General features: G+C 42.6%; 2 non-coding genes across 2 annotated transcripts; both read right to left on the bottom strand.

Moving 5' to 3' along the window:
- Nucleotides 1–12,141: 12,141 nt before the first annotated feature.
- Nucleotides 12,142–12,325, bottom strand: LOC140274097 (U2 spliceosomal RNA). Its single transcript, XR_011908088.1, has one exon. It is a non-coding gene; the product is annotated as a U2 spliceosomal RNA (small nuclear RNA).
- Nucleotides 12,326–12,633: 308 nt separating this feature from the next.
- LOC140274145 (U5 spliceosomal RNA) lies at nt 12,634–12,747 on the bottom strand. Its single transcript, XR_011908124.1, has one exon. It is a non-coding gene; the product is annotated as a U5 spliceosomal RNA (small nuclear RNA).
- Nucleotides 12,748–20,948: the final 8,201 nt, after the last annotated feature.

Raw genomic sequence — 20,948 nt, 5'->3', positions numbered from 1 at the left:
AAAGGTTCGAAATGCCCGAATATACATCATCAAAAGCGGAAGCGGAGGTGTTCGGATGCAAGAAGGTGTGAACGTCCGACCAAAGTTTGTAAAAAGCAGTGAAAAGCGAGAAAAAGCATTTCGTGAGTTTGCATGATTTGGGATTTTGCTTATAAAATGCATTACTTCACTCAAACTATTTTAAAACTGATTTGTCCTTCATATTTACCATGTCTAGAAATATTTAAACAAAAAAACAACGTTGTACTTTGCAGTAAAAGAAAGAGCAAATCTAAAGTTTCAGGAATCCGAGTATAAGCCTGCTTTCATGAGTTCTGCACGATTTCGGATTTTGCTATAAAATGAATTGCTTTGCTCAAACCAAGTTAAAACTGCTTTGTCCTTCCATATTCATCAATGATCGACTTCAACAAGTACAACATTGGACTTTGCAGTAGAAGAAGTTGAAATCCATCTACACATTGATAAATATGAAGGACAAAGCAGTTCCTACTTGCCCATAAGAAAATAAGCTTATTCTCGGATTCCTGATCCTTCAGTGTTGCTCTTTCTTCTACTGCAAAGTACAATGTTGTTCTTTGTTGAAGTCGATCTAGACATTGATAAATATGAAGGAAAAAGCAGTTTTAACTTGGTTTGAGTGAATGAATTCATTTTATACATAAAATCCGAAATCGTGCAGAACTCATGAAAATAAGCTTATTCTCGGATTCCTAAAACTTTTGATTGGCTCTTTCTTTTACTGCAAAGTACAAGGTTGTTTTTTTGTTTAAATATATCGAGACATTGATAAATATGAAGGTAAAAGCCGTTTTAACATAGTTTGATTGAAGGAATTGATTTTATAGATAAAATCCCAAATCATGCAGAACTCCTCAAAAGGGGCGTATGGCTTAATCACAAGTTTGGTTCTTTCTCATTCAGGGTAGTATGAGGAAGTTTATGCTTGAAATATATGTAGAAATGGGTACATATGAAGGACAAAGCAGTGTTAACTTAGTTTGAGTGAAGGAATTCATTTTATACATAAAATCCCAAATCATGCAGAACGTATGAAAAGAAGCTTATTCTCGGATTCCTGATCCTTCAGTGTTGCTCTTTCTTCTACTGCAAAATACAATGTTGTTCTTTGTTGAAGTCGATCTAGACATTGATAAATATGAAGGAAAAAGCAGTTTTAACTTGGTTTGAGTGAATGAATTCATTTTATACATAAAATCCGAAATCGTGCAGAACACATGAAAATAAGCTTATTCTCGGATTCCTAAAACTTTTGATTTGCTCTTTCTTTTATTGCAAAGTACAACGTTGTTTTTTTGTTTAAATCTATCGAGACATTGATAAATATGAAGGTAAAAGCCGTTTTAACATAGTTTGAGTGAAGGAATTAATTTTATAGATAAAATCCCAAATCATGCAGAACTCCTCAAAAGGGAGGTATGGCTTAATCACAAGTGTGGCTCTTTCTCATTCAGGGTAATATGAGGAAGTTTATGCTTGAAATATATGTAGAAATGGGTACATATGAAGGACAAAGCAGTGTTAACTTAGTTTGCGTGAAGAAATTCATTTTATACATAAAATCCGAAATCGTGCAGAACTCATGAAAATAAGCTTATTCTCGGATTCCTAAAACTTTTGATTTGCACTTTCTTTTACTGCAAAGTACAACGTTGTTTTTTGTTGAAATCTATCTAGACATTGATAAATACCAGCCGAAACTCTGCTGCCGCTTTTGATAATTTATGGTTGGGCATTCTTACCTTTTCTTACCCGCTTTTTACAAATTATGATCTTACATTCACACCTACTTGCAGTCGAACACCTTCTCATCCACTTATGATCATGTGCGGTTGGGCTTTCGCACCTTTTCTTACCCATATTTCAGTAATTATGGGTGGACATTCAGACCTTCTTGCACCCGAAAACCTCCGCTCCTCTTTTGATCATACATTGTCGGGCATTCACACCTTGTCTTACCCGCTTTTTACAAACTTTAGTCGGACATTCAAACCTTCTTGCAGCTGAACCACCTCCGCTCCCTGTTTTGATCATATATGATCTGGCAATAGTACCTTTTCTTACCCGTTTGTGAGTAATTATGGCTGGACATTCACACATTCTTGCAGCTGAAGACCTCCTCTCCCGCTAATGATCATGTAAGGTTTGATATTCGAACATTTTCTTTCATGTTTTAAAACAATTATTAATGGACATTCACACCTACTTGCAGCCGAACACCACCTCTCCCGCTTTTGATGATGTATGGACCGGCATTCTTACCTTTTCTAACACATTTTTCAACAATTATGGTTGGAGAATCGCATTTGATGGTGTATAGTCGGGATTTCTCACCCTTTCTCATCAGCTTTTTGCAAATTATTCTCTGACATTCACACCTACTTGCAGTCGAACAGCTCTGCTCCCGCTTTTGATTATGTTTGGTTAGATATTCGAACCTTTTCTTAACTGCTTTTTTACAAACTTTGGTGGGATGTTCACACCTTCTTGCAGCGGAACACCTACGCTTCCGGTTTTGATAGTGTATATTCGGGCATACGAACCTTTTCTTACCCGCTTTTTACAAACCATGGTCGGACTTTCACACCTTCTCTTAGCTGAACAACTCCGCTCCCTCTTTTGATTGTGTACAGTCGGGTATTTTAACCTTTTCTTACCCGCTTTTTACCAACTATGATCGGACATTCACACCGTCTTACAGCGGAACACCTCCGCTCCCTCTTTTGATGGTGTATGTTCGGGCATTCGAACCTTTTCTTACCCGCTTTTTACAAACCAGCGTCGGAGTTTCACACCTTTTAGTAGCCGAACAACTCCGCTCCCGCTATTGATTGTGTACAGTCGGGTATTTTAACCTTTTCTTACCCGCTTTTTAGCAACTATGGTCTGACATTCACACCTTCTTACAGCGGAACACCTCCGCTCCCTCTTTTGATGGTGTATGTTCGGGCATTCGAACCTTTTCTTACCCGCTTTTTACAAACTATGGTGGGACATTCAAACCTTCTTGTATCCGAAAACCTCCGCTCTCTCTTTTGATCATACATTGTCGGACATTCGCACCTTTTCTTATCCGCTTTTTACAAACCATGGTCGGACTTTCACACCTTCTTGTAGCCGAACACATCCGCTCCCGCTATTGATTGTGTACAGTCGGGTATTTTAACCTTTTCTTACCCGCTTTTTACCAACTATAGTCGGACATTCACACCTTCGTACAGCGGAACACCTCCGCTCCCTCTTTTGATGGTGTATGTTCGGGTATTCAAACCTTTTCTTACCCGCTTTTTCCAAACTATGGTCGGCTATTCACAGCTTCCTCTCCACCATACTTGTATGGTTGGATATTCACACCCACTTGCATCCAAAGACCTCTGCCCCAAATTTTGTTGATATTTAGTCGGACATTCGCACCTTACCCGCTTTTGGCAAACTATGGCCTTCTTGCAGCCAAACACCTCTGATCTCGCTTTTGATGATGTAAGGTTGGGCATTCAGACCTTGCTTCACCTGCTTTTCACCAAATATAGTCGGACATTCACACCTTCTTGCAGCCGAACACTTCCGCTCCACCTTTTAGTGTTCTATCACACCTTTTTTTCACCGCATTTTATACATTATGGTAGGAAATTTTCAACCACTCTCATCCGAAGACCTCTCCTCCCGCTTTCTTTAATATATTTGAACTTTAGTCGGACATTCAAACCTTCTTGCAGCTGAACCACCTCCGCTCCATGTTTTGATCATATATGGTCTGGCAATACTACCTTTTCTTATCCGTTTGTGAGTAATTATGGCTGGACATTCACACCTACTTGCAGCCGAACACAACCTCTCTCGCTTTTGATGATGTATGGACCGGCATTTTTACCTTTTCTAACACATTTTTCAGCAATTATGGTCGGACATTCACACCTACTCACAGCCGAACAACTCCGCTCCCGCATTTGATGATGTATGGTTGGATATTCGAACCTTTTCTTAACTGCTTTTTACATATTTTGGTTGGACGTTCACACCTTCTTGTAGCCGAACACTTCCACTCCTGCTTTTGATGATTCGAACAACTCCGCTCCCGCATTTGAATGTGTATAGTCGGGCATTCTCACCCTTTCTCATCAGCTTTTTGCAAATTATGATCTGACATTCACACCTACTTGCAGTCGAACAGCTCTGCTCCCGCTTTTGATTATGTTTGGTTGGATATTCGAACCTTTTCTTAACTGCTTTTTACAAACTTTGGTTGGACGTTCACACCTTCTTGTAGCCGAACACATGCACTCCTGCTTTTGATGATGTATGGTTGGGCATTCGCACCTTTTTTTTACCCATTTTTCAGGTATTATGGGTGGACATTCACACCTTCTTGCAGCTGAACACCTCCTCTCCCACTTATGATCATGTGTGGTTTGATTTTCGAAAATTTTCTTTAATGTTTTCTAGCAATTATTGATGGACATTTAGACCTTCTTGCAGCTGAACACCACCTCTCCCGATTTTGATTATGTATGGACCGGCATTTTTACCTTTTCTAACACATTTTTCAGCAATTATGGTTGGAGATTCAAAACTACTCACAGCCAAATAACTCCGCTACTGCATTTGATGGTGTATAGTCGGGCATTCTCACCCTTTCTCATCAGCTTTTTGCAAATTATGATCTGACATTCACACCTACTTCCAGTCGAACAGCTCTGCTCCCGCTTTTGATTATGTTTGGTTAGATATTTGAACCTTTTCTTAACTGCTTTTTACAAACTTTGGTCGGACGTTCACAATATCTTGCAGCCGAACACCTCCGCTTCCGCTTTTGATGGTGTATATTCGGGCATACGAACCTTTTCTTACCCGCTTTTTACAAACCAAGGTCGGACTTTCACACCTTCTCTTAGCTGAACAACTCTGCTCCCTCTTTTGATTGTGTACAGTCGGGTAATTTAACCTTTTCTTACCTGCTTTTTACCATCTATGGTCGGACATTCACACCGTCTTACAGCGGAACACCTCCGCTCCCTCTTTTGATGATGTATGGTTAGGCATTCGCACCTTTTCTTACCCATTTTTCAGTAATTATGGGTAGACATTCACACCTTCTTGCAGCTGAACACCTCCTCTCCCGCTTATGATCATGTGCAGTTTGATATTCGAAAATTTTCTTTCATGTTTTCTAGCAATTATTGATGGACATTCAGACCGTCTTGCAGCTGAACACCTCCGCTCCCACTTTTGATGGTGTATAGTCGGGCTTTCGAGCCTTTTCTTCCCCGGTTTTTACAAATTATGGTTGGACATTCAGACCTTCTTGCAGCCGAGAACCTCCACTCCCTCTTTTGATCATACATTGTCGGGCATTCGCACCTTTTCTTACCCACTTTTTACAAACCATGGTCGGACTTTCACACCTTTTAGGAGCCGAACAACTCCGCTCCCGCTATTGATTGTGTACAGTCGGGTATTTTAACCTTTTCTTACCCGCTTTTTAGCAACTATGGTTGGACATTCACACCTTCTTACAGCAGAACACCTCCGCTCCCTGTTTTGATTATGTATGGTTTGACATTCGCACCTTCTCTCACTCGCCTTTTACTATGGTCGGCCATTCACAGCTTCCTCTCCACCATACTTGTATGGTGGGATATTCACACCCACCTGCATCCGAAGACCTCCGCCGCCACTTTTGTTGATATTTAGTCGGTCATTCGCACCTTACCCGCTTTTGGCAAACTATGGCCTTCTTGCAGCCAAACACCTCTGATCTCGCTTTTGATGATGTAAGGTTGGGCATTCAGACCTTGCTTCACCTGCTTTTCACCAAATATAGTCGGACATTAACACCTTCTTGCAGCCGAACACTTCCGCTCCACCTTTTAGTGTTCTATCACACCTTTTTTTCACCGCATTTTATACATTATGGTTGGAAATCTTCAACCACTCTCATCCGAAGACCTCTCCTCCCGCTTTTGTTAATATATTTGAACTTTAGTCGGACATTCAAACCTTCCTGCAGCTTAACCACCTCCGCTCCCTGTTTTGATCATATATGGTCTGGCAATACTACCTTTTCTTACCCGTTTGTGAGTAATTATGGCTGGACATTCACACCTACTTGCAGCCGAACACAACCTCTCTCGCTTTTGATGATGTATGGACCGGCATTCTTACCTTTTCTAACACATTTTTCAGCAATTATGGTCGGAGATTCACACCTACTCACAGCCGAACAACTCCGCTCCCGCATTTGATGGTGTATAGTCGGGCATTCTCACCCTTTCTCATCAGCTTTTTGCAAATTATGATCTGACATTCACACCTACTTGCAGTCGAACAGATCTGCTCCCGCTTTTGATTATGTATGGTTGGATATTCGAACCTTTTCTTAACTGCTTTTTACAAACTTTGGTCGGACGTTCACACCTTCTTGTAGCCGAACACATGCACTCCTGCTTTTGATGATGTATGGTTGGGCATTCGCACCTTTTTTTTTACCCATTTTTCAGGTATTATGGGTGGACATTCACACCTTCTTGCAGCTGAACACCTCCTCTCCCACTTATGATCATGTGTGGTTTGATTTTCGAAAATGTTCTTTCATGTTTTCTAGCAATTATTGATGGACATTTAGACCTTCTTGCAGCTGAACACCACCTCTCCCGATTTTGATTATGTATGGACCGGCATTTTTACCTTTTCTAACACATTTTTCAGCAATTATGGTTGGAGATTCACACCTACTCACAGCCGAACAACTCCGCTACCGCATTTGATGGTGTATAGTCGGGCATTCTCACCCTTTCTCATCAGCTTTTTGCAAATTATGATCTGACATTCACACCTACTTCCAGTCGAACAGCTCTGCTCCCGCTTTTGATTATGTTTGGTTAGATATTCAAACCTTTTCTTAACTGCTTTTTACAAACTTTGGTCGGACGTTCACAATATCTTGCAGCCGAACACCTCCGCTTCCGCTTTTGATGGTGTATATTCGGGCATACGAACCTTTTCTTACCCGCTTTTTACAAACCAAGGTCGGACTTTCACACCTTCTCTTAGCTGAACAACTCCGCTCCCTCTTTTGATTGTGTACAGTCGGGTAATTTAACCTTTTCTTACCCGCTTTTTACCATCTATGGTCGGACATTCACACCGTCTTACAGCGGAACACCTCCGCTCCCTCTTTTGATGATGTATGGTTAGGCATTCGCACCTTTTCTTACCCATTTTTCACTAATTATGGGTAGACATTCACACCTTCTTGCAGCTGAACACCTCCTCTCCCGCTTATGATCATGTGCAGTTTGATATTCGAAAATTTTCTTTCATGTTTTCTAGCAATTATTGATGGACATTCAGACCGTCTTGCAGCTGAACACCTCCGCTCCCACTTTTGATGGTGTATAGTCGGGCTTTCGAGCCTTTTCTTCCCCGTTTTTTACAAATTATGGATGGACATTCAGACCTTCTTGCAGCCGAAAACCTCCACTCCCTCTTTTGATCATACATTGTCGGGCATTCGCACCTTTTCTTACCCGCTTTTTACAAACCATGGTCGGACTTTCACACCTTTTAGGAGCCGAACAACTCCGCTCCTGCTATTGATTGTGTACAGTCGGGTATTTTAACCTTTTCTTATCCGCTTTTTACCAACTATGGTTGGACATTCACACCTTCTTACAGCAGAACACCTCCGCTCCCTGTTTTGATTATGTATGGTTTGACATTCGCACCTTCTCTCACCCGCCTTTTACTATGGTCGGCCATTCACAGCTTCCTCTCCACCATACTTGTATGGTGGGATATTCACACCCACTTGCATCCGAAGACCTCCGCCCCCACTTTTGTTGATATTTAGTCGGTCATTCGCACCTTACCCGCTTTTGGCAAACTATGGCCTTCTTGCAGCCAAACACCTCTGATCTCGCTTTTGATGATGTAAGGTTGGGCATTCAGACCTTGCTTCACCTGCTTTTCACCAAATATAGTCGGACATTCACACCTTCTTGCAGCCGAACACTTCCGCTCCACCTTTTGATGATGTATGGTTAGGCATTCGCACCTTTTCTTACCCATTTTTCACTAATTATGGGTAGACATTCACACCTTCTTGCAGCTGAACACCTCCTCTCCCGCTTATGATCATGTGCAGTTTGATATTCGAAAATTTTCTTTCATGTTTTCTAGCAATTATTGATGGACATTCAGACCGTCTTGCAGCTGAACACCTCCGCTCCCACTTTTGATGGTGTATAGTCGGGCTTTCGAGCCTTTTCTTCCCCGTTTTTTACAAATTATGGTTGGACATTCAGACCTTCTTGCAGCCGAAAACCTCCACTCCCTCTTTTGATCATACATTGTCGGGCATTCGCACCTTTTCTTACCCGCTTTTTACAAACCATGGTCGGACTTTCACACCTTTTAGGAGCCGAACAACTCCGCTCCTGCTATTGATTGTGTACAGTCGGGTATTTTAACCTTTTCTTACCCGCTTTTTACCAACTATGGTTGGACATTCACACCTTCTTACAGCAGAACACCTCCGCTCCCTGTTTTGATTATGTATGGTTTGACATTCGCACCTTCTCTCACCCGCCTTTTACTATGGTCGGCCATTCACAGCTTCCTCTCCACCATACTTGTATGGTGGGATATTCACACCCACTTGCATCCGAAGACCTCCGCCCCCACTTTTGTTGATATTTAGTCGGTCATTCGCACCTTACCCGCTTTTGGCAAACTATGGCCTTCTTGCAGCCAAACACCTCTGATCTCGCTTTTGATGATGTAAGGTTGGGCATTCAGACCTTGCTTCACCTGCTTTTCACCAAATATAGTCGGACATTCACACCTTCTTGCAGCCGAACACTTCCGCTTTTAGTGTTCTATGAGGCATTCACATATTTTTTTTCACCGTATTTTATAGATTATGGTTGGAAATTCTCACCCACTCTCATTCGAAGACCTCTCCTCCCGCTTTTGTTAATATATAGTCGGGCATTCGAACCTTTTCTTATCCGCTTTTTACAAATTATGGTCGAACATTCACTCCTACTTGCAGCTGAATACTTCCGCTCCACCTTTTAGGTATGTATGGTTGGCATTTGCACCTCTTTTTATACTGATTGCTGAAGATTAAGTTGTTCTTTCTCAAACTACAAATTTTTTTTAATTGTTGAAACTTGATTTAAAGTGGATAAATAAGGAGGACAAACAGTTTTAAGTCAGGCTGATAGAAGGAATTAATTTTATAGCAAAATCTGTATTTCGTCATATGTCGAGAGATGCTTATTTCTGAAGAAGTTCTTTCTCATTCTACAAAGTACAACGTTGTTTATCGTTGAAACTTGATTAGACATGAATATATATGAAGGACAAAGCAGTCTTAACTTGGTTTGAGTTAATGAATTCTTTTTATAGGAGAATCCGAATTCGTGCATAACTCATAAAATAGAGCTTATTTTCGGATTCCTGAAGAATGAGTCTGGTTCTTTCTCATAATACAAAGTTTGTTGTTTATTGTTGAAACTTCATCAGAAGTGAGGAAATAAATGAATGCCTATCAACAAATGTGGGATCTAAACTCTAGTGCTTCCTCTAAAATAATTTCCTTTCTCAATTTAGAAATGTGTGTGTGTAAGTCACAACACCCGTGACACCAAAACGGCTTTCTTTTCTCTACACTCTGCACTATGAGCACACACACCAAATCAGAAAGGCTTTTTAACTCTCTTTTCTACATTATGGACTGTGGGGACACAAAACCGCTCTCTCTCTTTTTTTTTTTTTATCGTGTGCCAGGGCGTTGTCTCACGTATTAGATTATGCTTAAGATACGAATGGGTTTATCAGTCACATCAGAATCCATACATACTGATCCTCCCGTAATAAAATGGTCGGATCTTATCAAACACACTTTGTTTCTTGTGACAATCAAGTCAGCGAAACAGCGTATACACGTCAAGACACTGAATCAAGTTTGCCACAAGAACTCATAAGTTTGGCAGTATTGCTCTGCCGTCAGCAATCATACACCCATTTTATTTTCGTGAGACATGTGCAAACACCTGTTCATCTACTGTTCTATCACTATGAATTAGTGATCTATTATCAATAAGGATACTTCTACAACTACTATCAAAGTATGTCCGGACTTCTTATGTTGTCAGTTGCTATATATGAATAAGTGGGTAGCTACTGACAAGCATTAAGCATGTCACACAGCCCAAACATATAACATTTCAGGACACACCACACAGTTAACAACCACAGTGAAGTGTCAAAGCCCAAACATGTAATGAAAAAATTAAAGGTATGACCTTTTAGAAGATATACAGCTTTACATGCTAGGGCAAGTACCTTTAGTTGTAGGAGGGGATTTTAACTGTATCTTGAGCAGGAAAGATAGAAAAAGAGCAGGGGTAGATTTTAAAGTGGATAAGACTTCGATTTTACTTCAGGGCATATGCAGGGATTTTAAGCTTACTGACTGTTTTAAAACCATGCATCCCAGAGAGGAGGGCTTCACCTGGTTTAGTCATGACGGCACCAGAGCCTCTCGCATTGATTATTTCTTTACTAGAGATTGCCCACCCACTGATGTTAGATTAACCCCTGTTTTCTTTTCAGACCACCTTATGCTCTCCTGCACCCTTTCACCCCCTTCTGGTGTGACGGTAGGAAGTGGTCTGTGGAAACTCAACTGTTCCCTGTTGGAGGATGAAATCATAGTCAGTCAGTACAGGGAATGTTATAAAGAGTGGCAGACCCTTCAAGACCTCTACGAAACACATGCACAATGGTGGGAAATGGTGAAGGAAACGACCCAGACTTTTTTTAAACAGCAAGGTAAACGTAAAAAAAGGAAAGAGAATAGATGTATGATGGGACTACATAAACGCTTACAGCGCTACTTTAAACTAAATCAGTGTGGCATAGACTTTAAAGAAGAAATCAAAGATGTCAAAAAGGAAATGTCAGTTTTAGCAGAAATAAAGAGTAAAGGAATTTTTGTAAGAAGCAGGGAGCAGGAAATTGAGGAAGGTGAAAAAGAAAGAAAGTTATAAATAAAAAGGAGTGTATTCAAAATCTAAAAAGAGAAGATGGGTTTTTAACAAAATCCACACAAGAGATGATTGAAACTGTACATACCTTTTATAGTAACATGTACAAAGAGAAACCAGTGCACTTGGAAACATCGGCAGAAATCTTAAAATTCGTTGACAAAACCGTAAAAGAGAATGCACACTTGACACAGAATTTTACTGCTTTAGAGTTAAAAAAATGCCTAACAGGTTTTAAGAGAAGTCGAGCTCCGGGTTTAGACGGGCTTCCTGCAGAATTCTATCTGACCTATTGGGACCTTTTATCATCAGACATTTTAGATGTTTTTAAAGATTTTGAAAAACTCGACCGACTGCCTGACAGTTTTAGAGTGGGAATAGTGACTCTACTTTATAAAAAAAATGATAAGACTGACCTAAAGAATTGGAGGCCCATCACACTTTTAAACTTTGACTGTAAACATTTTAGCAAGGTTTTAGCGACACGGATGTCCTCTGTTTTAGAGGAGGTAATTCACCCAGACCAAGCTTGTGCCATCTCAGGGAGACAACTCACCGACAGCCTCGTACTGATTCGAGACATCATTGATTACGCTAGAGACAGAAACACCCGGCTTGTCATCTTAAATTTAGACTTTGAAAAAGCATTTGATCGGGTCTCGCATCAATATCTCTTTCAGGTGTTGCAGCCATCGAAAAGGGCCCGATTGTTCCTACTTGGTGAGCTTTGCTTGGTTGAGACGCTTGCCCCCCCCCCCCTGCTCCTCGGCTGACCAAGTAGAAACAATCTATTCGATGGCTGCCTTGTCTTTTACTCTGTGCAAAAGACAAGGCAGCCACAAACACCACGGGAACACCGTATTGAGGCTTTGTTCTGACCACTCATTCGGTGTCGCGTTTCTTTCAAGCAATTCTCCCGGTTAGCCCGCACTCGGCTCGCTCCCAGAGCCGTGTTAAAGTCCACTTCGCATTCACTCTCTTTTCTCAGCAGATTAAAAGAAAGTTTCATCTTGGGCTCCCTGAAACTTCCATCCTACACCGCTGTTTGCTTTTTCACAAGAGCAGAGGAGAGCGCACCGTTCCCAGCGGCACTGTAGTACCGGGTCGAGGCTTGGAGTGAACGGAGCAAGCTTCTTTTTCAACTCCTATTCTTAAAAATCCATTTAATATGTTGTCCTCGTATAGAGGACATATTAAACTGATAAGAACAGATACTACACTTGATCTTAGCCAAAAGGCCGAGAAGCGATAACTGTCCACTGTTTCAGGTCCGAGGGCCCTTGCTGGCACAATGCGCACTTGTAGCAGTGTTCTTTTTATGGCCATAGGTGGCCAGAGTGTCACGTTGCACCTCCGCCCACCCGCTGCACTGAGCACTCTTCAGCCCTTTTAAATGGTATAACTTTGCACTCCCGCATGCTCCAGCAAGCACCATTCAAGCAACAACTTTGCACTCCAGCTTCGAACATCGGCACAGTCGCAACAAGTAAGGCGACTCTACTCAGAGAAGTCACTCTGCAAAGTAGCAAGATTTCTTTTGCACAGACAGAAAGGGCTTCACCCGCAAAGGTAAAGCCTGCCAATAATAGAAACAACTCATTAGTGCTGCTCTCCACGGAAGTCTTTAGTAAAAGGCGAAAGACTTGTATGTTATGAAGAGAAACCAGAGTACGATTATCCGTCACTGCGGGAGCAGGGCATCAGGCGTGGTGAGCTTTGCTTGGTTGAGACGCTTGGTTGAGTCGATGGCTGCCTTGTCTTTTACTCTATGCAAAAGACAAGGCAGCAACAAAAACACCACGAGAATCCCGTATTGAGGCTTTGTTCTGACCGCTCATTCAGTGTCGCGTTTCTTTCAAGCAATTCTCCCGGTTAGCCCACACTCGGCTCGCTCCCATAGCCGTGTTAAAGTCTACTTCGCATTCACTCTCTTTTCTCTCTTGGGATTGGGATTGGGATTTTATCTATAAAATGAATTCCTTCACTCAAACTATGTTAAAACTGCTTTGTCGTTCATATTTACCATGTCTAGAAAGATTTATACAAAAAAAACAACGTTGTACTTTGCAGTAAAAGAAAGAGCAAATCTAAAGTTTCAGGAATCCGAGAATAAGCTTACTTTCATGAGTGCTTCACGATTTCGGATTTTGCTATAAAATGAATTCCTTCACTCAAACTAAATTAAAACTGCTAAACCGCTAATCTGTTACATGTAAGGCAGATGTCAAATTCACCGAAATAGGATCTAAGGGTATTCGGCCAATCGAGCTGTAGCAGCTTCGGTAAAAGAGTATAAGTTGAAGAGTTTGTGAATAAAGGTGTGCGCACACATAGTGAACTGTAGGAAAATAGGCAGGGAGCAATGCCGGCTGGGGTATATGTTCTTGTATGTTGTCTGACTGTTTGATTTGAATGTGTTGTGTAAGTGTCCTGTTGAATGTTTGGGCTTTGACACTTCACTGTGGTTGTTAACTGTGTGGTGTGTCCTGAAATGTTATATGTTTGGGCTGTGTGACATGCTTAATGCTTGTCAGTAGCTACCCACTTATTCATATATAGCAACTGACAACATAAGAAGTCTGGACATACTTTGATAGTAGTTGTAGAAGTATCCTTATTGATAATAGATAAACTAATTCATAGTGATAGAACAGTAGATGAACAGGTGCCTGCACGTCTCACGAAAATAAAATGGGTGTATGATTGCTGACGGCAGAGCAATACTGCCAAACTTATGAGTGCTTGTGGCAAACTTGATTCAGTGTCTTGACGTGTATACGCTGTTTCGCTGACTTGATTGTCACAAGAAACAAAGTGTGTTTGATAAGATCCGACCATTTTATTACGGGAGGATCAGTATGTATGGATTCTGATGTGACTGATAAACCCATTCGTATCTTAAGCATAATCTAATACGTGAGACAACGCCCTGGCACACAATCAAAAAAAAAAAGAGAGAGCGGTTTTGTGTCCCCACAGTCCATAATGTAGAAAAGAGAGAAAAAAGCCTTTCTGATTTGGTGTGTGTGCTCATAGTGCAGAGTGTAGAGAAAAGAGAGAAAAGAAAGCCGTTTTGGTGTCACGGGTGTTGTGACTTACACACACACATTTCTGAATTGAGAAAAGAAATTATTTTAGAGGAAGCAGTAGAGTTTAGATCCCACATTTGTTGATAGGCATTCATTTATTTCTTCACTTCTGATGAAGTTTCAACAATAAACAACAAACTTTGTATTATGAGAAAGAACCAGACTCATTCTTCAGGAATCCGAAAATAAGCACGAATTCGGATTCTCCTATAAAACGAATTAATTAACTCAAACCAAGTTAAGACTGCTTTGTCCTTCATATTTATTCATGTCTAATCAAGTTTCAACGATAAACAACGTTGTACTTTGTAGAATGAGAAAGAACTTCTTCAGCAATAAGCATCTCTCGACATATGACGAAATACAGATTTTGCTATAAAATTAATTTCTTCTATCAGCGTGACTTAAAACTGTTTGTCCTCCTTATTTATCCACTTCAAATCAAGTTTCAACAATTAAAAAAAAATTGTAGTTTGAGAAAGAACAACTTAATCTTCAGCAATCAGTATAAAAAGAGGGCAACAAAAGGTGCAAATGCCAACCATACATCACTAAAAGGTGGAGCGGAAGTATTCAGCGTCAAGTAGGTGTGAATGTTCGACCAAAATTTGTAAAAAGTGGGTAAGAAAAGGTTCGAATGCCCGACTAAATATTAACAAAAGCGGGAGGAGAGGTCTTCGGATGAGAGTGGGTGAGAATTTCCTACCATACAAGTATGGTGGAGAGGAAGCTGTGATTGGCCGACAATAGTAAAAAGCAGGTGAGAAAAGGTGCGAATGTCAAAACATACATGATCAAAACAGGGAGCGGAGGTGTTTGGCTGCAACAAGGTGTGAATGTCTACCCATAATTAATGAAAAACGGGCAACAAGTAGGTTCGAAATTCCAACCATACATCATCAAAAGCAGGAGTGGATGTGTTCGGCTTCAAGAAGGTATGAATGTCCATCAATAATTGCTATAAAACATGAAAGAAAATTTTCGAATATCAAACCGCACATAATCGTAAGCGGGAGAGGAGGTGTTCCGCTGCAAGAAGGTGTGAATATCCACCCATAATTACTGAAAAATGGGTAAGAAAAGGTGCGAATGCCCAACCATACATCATCAAAAGCAGGAGTGGATGTGTTCGGCTACAAGAAGGTTTGAATGTCCGACCATAGTTTGTAAAAAGCGGGTAAGAACAGGTTTGTATGCCCGACTGTACACAATCAAAAGAGGGAGCGGAGTTGTTCAGCTACAAGAAGGTGTGAAAGTCCGACCATGGTTTGTAAAAAGCGGGTAAGAACAGGTTCGTATGCCCGAATATACACCATCAAATGCGGGAGCGGAGGTGTTCGGCTGTGAGTAGGTGTGAATCTCCAACCATAATTGCTGAAAAATGTGTTAGAAAAGGTAAGAATGCCGGTCCATACATCATCAAAAGCGGGAGAAGTGGTGTTCGGCTGCAAGTAGGTGTGAATGTCCAGCCATAATTACTCACAAATGGGCCAGGACGAAAGCCACACTGCATCTCCTGAATCCGAGGCTCGATTATCCGACGGATCCTCCTCTCCAATACCCCCGAATAGACCTTACCAGGGAGGCTGAGGAGTGTGATACCCCTATAGTTGGAACACACCCTCCGGTCCCCCTTTTTAAAGAGGGGGACCACCACCCCAATCTGCCAGTCCAGAGGCACTGTCCCCGATGTCCACGCGATGCTGCAGAGGCGTGTCAGCCAAGACAGCCCTACAACATCCAGAGCCTTGAGAAACTCAGGACGGACCTCATCCACCCCCGGGGCCTTGCCACCGAGGAGCTTTTTGACCACCTCGGCAACCTCAGCCCCAGAAATGGGAGGCCCTGTCTCCGAGCTCTCCGACTCTGCCTCTTCCGAGCACGTGTTGGTAGGATTGAGGAGTTCCTCGAAGTACTCCCCCCACCGACTCACAACATCCCTAGTTGAGGTCAGCAAAGCCCCGTCCCCACTGTAAACAGTGTTGACTGTGAGCCGCTTCCCCCCCCTGAGACGCCGGATGGTGGACCAGAATCTCTTCGAGGCCGTCCGGAAATCGTTCTCCATGGTCTCACCGAACTCCTCCCAGGCCCGAGTTTTTGCCTCAGCAACCGCCGAAGCCGCAGCCCGTCTGGCCTGTCGGTACCTATCAGCTGCTTCCAGGGTCCCACTGGCCAAAAAGGCCCGATAGGACTCCTTCTTCAGCTTGACGGCTTCCCTCACCACTGGTGTCCACCAGCAGGTTCGAGGGTTGCCGCCACGACAGGCACCGACCACCTTACGGCCACAACTCCGATCAGCTGCCTCGGCAATGGAGTCACGGAACATGGCCCATTCGGACTCAATGTCCCCCACCTCCCCCGGGATATGGTTGAAGCTCTGCCGGAGGTGGGAGTTAAAGCTCCTTCTGACGGGGGATTCTGACAAACGCTCCCAGCAGACCCTCACAATACGTTTGGGCCTGCCAGGTCTGATTGGCATCCTCCCCCACCAGCGGAGCCAACTCACCACCAGGTGGTGATCAGTTGACAGCTCCGCCCCTCTCTTCACCCGAGTGTCCAGGACATACGGCCGCAAGTCCGATGATACAACCACAAAGTCGATCATCGAACTGCGGCCAAGGGTGTCCTGGTGCCAAGTGCACATATGGACACCCTTATGTCTGAACATGGTGTTCGTTATGGACAGTCCATGACCAGCACAGAAGTCCAACAACATAACACCACTCTGGTTCAGATCGGGGGGGCCGTTCCTCCCAATCACACCCCTCCAGGTCTCACTGTCATTGCCCACGTGAGCATTGAAGTCCCCCAGCAGAACGAGGGAGTCTCCGGTAGGAGCATTCTCCAGTGCCTCCCCCAGAGACTCCAAAAAGGGTGGGTACTCTGAACTGCTGTTTGGCGCATAGGCACAAACAAGTCAGGACTCGTCCCCCCACCCGAAGGCGGAGGGAGGCTACCCTCTCGTTCACTGGGGTAAACCCCAATGTACTGGCACACAGCCGGGGGGCAATAAGTATGCCCACACCTGCTCTGCGCCTCTCACCACGGGCAACTCCAGAGTGGAAGAGAGTCCAACCCCTCTCAAGAGGACTGGTTCCAGAGCCCAAGCCGTGCGTCGAGGTGAGTCCGACTATATCTAGCCGGAACCGCTCAGCCTCGCGCACCAGCTCCGGCTCCTTCCCCAACAGAGAGGTGACATTCCACGTCCCAAGAGCTAGCTTCAGTAGCCGAGGATCAGACCGCCAAGGCCTCTGCCTTCGGCCGCTACCCAGCTCACATCGCACCCGACCCCCTTGGCCCCTCCCACGGGTGGTGAGCCCGTCGGAAGAGGGGGACCCACGTCATCATTTCGGGCTATGCCCGACCGAGCCCCATGGGCACAGACCCGGCCACCAGGCGCCCGCTGCCGGGCCCCACCCCCGGGCCTGGCTCCGGGGGGAGGCCCCGGTGTCCCATATCCGGGCAAGGGATCACGAGGTCCAAATTTTTTGTTCATCATAAGGGGTCTTTTGAGCTGTTCTTTGTCTGGTCCCTCATCTAGGATCTGTTTGCCTTGGGTGACCCTACCAGGGGCTTAAAGCCCCGGGCAACATAGCTCCCAGACTCATTGGGGCACGCAAACTCCCCCACCACGATAAGGTGACAGCTCAGGAGGGAGAATCCCGACTATACACCATCAAATGCGGTAGCGGAGATGTTCGGCTGTGAGTAGGTGTGATTCTCCAACCATAATTGCTGAAAAATGTGTTAGAAAAGGTAAGAATGCCGGTCCATACATCATCAAAAGCGGGAGAGGTGGTGTTCGGCTGCAAGTAGGTGTGAATGTCCATCAATAATTGCTTTAAAACATGAAAGAAAATTTTCGAATATCAAACCTTACATGATCATTAGCGGGAGAGGAGGTGTTCAGCTGCAAGAAGGTGTGAATATCCACCCATAATTACTGAAAAATGGGTAGGAAAAGATGCGAATGTCCAACCATAAATCATCAAAAGCAGGAGTGGAGTTGTTCAGCTACAAGAAGGTATGAAAGTCCAACCATGGTTTGTAAAAAGCGGGTAAGAAAAGGTTCGAATACCCGAATATATACCATCAAAAGCGGAAGCGGAGGTGTTCGGCTGCAAGAAGGTGTGAACGTCCGACCAAAGTTTGTAAAAAGCAGTTAAAAAAAGGTTTGAATATCCAACCGAACATAATCAAAAGCGGGAGCAGAGCTGTTCGACTGCAAGTAGGTGTGAATGTCAGATCATAATTGCTGAAAAATGTGATAGAAAAGACTAGAATGCCGGACAATACATCATCAAAAGCGGGAGAGGTGGTTTTTCGGCTGCAAGTAGGTGTGAATGTCCAGCCATAATCACTCACAAACGGGGGAAGAAAAGGTAGTATTTCCAGACCACACATGATCAAAACAGGGAATGGAGGTGGTTCAGCTGCAAGGTGTGAATGTCTGACTAAAGTTTGTAAAAACCGTGTAAGACAAGGGGCGAATGCCCGACAATGTATGATCAAAAGAGGGAGCGGAGGTTTTCGGCTGCAAGGTCTGAATGTCCAACCACAATTTGTAAAAATCGGGGAAGAAAAGGCTCGAAAGCCCGACTATACACCATCAAAAGCGGGAGCAGAGGTGTTCAGTTGCAAGAAGGTCTGAATATCCGACCAAAAATTAATGAAAAATGGGTAAGAAAAGGTGCAAATGCCAAATAATACATCATCAAAAGCAGGAGCGGATGTGTTCGGCTACAAGAAGGTTTGAATGTCCAACCATAGTAAGTAATAGGCGGGTAAGAAAAGGCTCGAATGCCCGACTATATACCATCAAAAGCGGAAGCGGAGGTGTTCGGCTGCAAGACGGTGTGAACGTCCGACCAAAGTTTGTAAAAAGCAGTTAAGAAAATGTTCGAATATCCAACCAAACATAATCAAAAGCGGGAGCAGAGCTGTTCGACTGCAAGTAGGTGTGAATATCAGATCATAATTTGCAAAAAGCTGTTGAGAAAGGGTGAGAATGCCCGACTATACACTATCAAATGTGGGAGCGGAGTTGTTCGGCTGTGAGTAGGTGTGATTCTACAACCATAATTGCTGAAAAATGTGTTAGAAAAGGTAAGAATGCCGGACCATATATCACCAAAAGCGGGAGAGGTTGTGTTCGGCTGCAAGTAGGTGTGAATGTCCAGCCATAATTACTCACAAACGGGTAAGAAAGGGTACTATTGCCAGACCATATATGATCAAAACAGGGAGCGGAGGTGGTTCAGCTGCAAGAAGGTTTGAATGTCCGACTAAAGTTTGTAAAAAGCGGGTAAGACAAGGTGTGAATTCCCGACAATGTATGATCAAAAGAGGAGTGGAGGATTTCGGCTGCAAGAAGGTCTGAATGTCCACCCATAATTACTGAAAAATGGGTAAGAAAAGGTGCGAAAGCCCAACCGCACATGATCATAAGTGGATGAGAAGGTGTTCGACTGCAAGTAGGTGTGAATGTAAGATCATAATTTGTAAAAAGCGGGTAAGAAAAGGTAAGAATGCCCAACCATAAATTATCAAAAGCTGCAGCAGAGTTTCGACTGGTATTTATCAATGTCTAGATAGATTTCAACAAAAAACAACGTTGTACTTTGCAGTAAAAGAAAGTGCAAATCAAAAGTTTTAGGAATCCGAGAATAAGCTTATTTTCAAGAGTTCTGCACGATTTCGGATTTTATGTATAAAATGAATTCCTTCACGCAAACTAAGTTAACACTGCTTTGTCATTCATATGTACCCATTTCTACATATATTTCAAGCATAAACTTCCTCATACTACCCTGAATGAGAAAGAGCAACACTTGTGATTAAGCCATACGCCCCTTTTGAGGAGTTCTGCATGGTTTGGGATTTTATCTATAAAATTAATTCCTTCACTCAAACTATGTTAAAACGGCTTTTACCTTCATATTTATCAATGTCTCGATAGATTTAAACAAAAAAACAACGTTGTACTTTGCAATAAAAGAAAGAGCAAATCAAAAGTTTTAGGAATCCGAGAATAAGCTTATTTTCATGAGTTCTGCACGATTTCGGATTTTATGTATAAAATGAATTCATTCACTCAAACCAAGTTAAAACTGCTTTTTCCTTCATATTTATTAATGTCTAGATCGACTTCAACAAAGAACAACATTGTATTTTGCAGTAGAAGAAAGAGCAAAACTGAAGGATCAGGAATCCGAGAATAAGCTTCTTTTCATACGTTCTGCATGATTTGGGATTTTATGTATAAAATTAATTCCTTCACTCAAACTAAGTTAACACTGCTTTGTCCTTCATATATACCCATTTCTACATATATTTCAAGCATAAACTTCCTCATACTACCCTGAATGAGAAAGAGCCACACTTGTGATTAAGCCATACGCCCCTTTTGAGGAGTTCTGCATGATTTGGGATTTTATCTATAAAATCAATTCCTTCACTCAAACTATGTTAAAACGGCTTTTACCTTCATATTTATCAATGTCTCGATAGATTTAAACAAAAAAACAACGTTGTACTTTGCAGTAAAAGAAAGAGCCAATCAAAAGTTTTAGGAATCCGAGAATAAGCTTATTTTCATGAGTTCTGCACGATTTCGGATTTTATGTATAAAATGAATTCATTCACTCAAACCAAGTTAAAACTGCTTTTTCATTCATATTTATCAATGTCTAGATCGACTTCAACAAAGAACAACATTGTATTTTGCAGTAGAAGAAAGAGCAAAACTGAAGGATCAGGAATCCGAGAATAAGCTTATTTTCTT

This window comes from Leuresthes tenuis, unplaced genomic scaffold (assembly GCF_036924035.1).
Source record: "Leuresthes tenuis unplaced genomic scaffold, fLeuTen1.0.hap1 SCAF_17, whole genome shotgun sequence".
Taxonomy (NCBI): domain Eukaryota; kingdom Metazoa; phylum Chordata; class Actinopteri; order Atheriniformes; family Atherinopsidae; genus Leuresthes; species Leuresthes tenuis.
The sequence above is the reverse complement of the archived record's forward strand: the minus strand, read 5'-3'. Positions and strand labels throughout refer to the sequence as shown.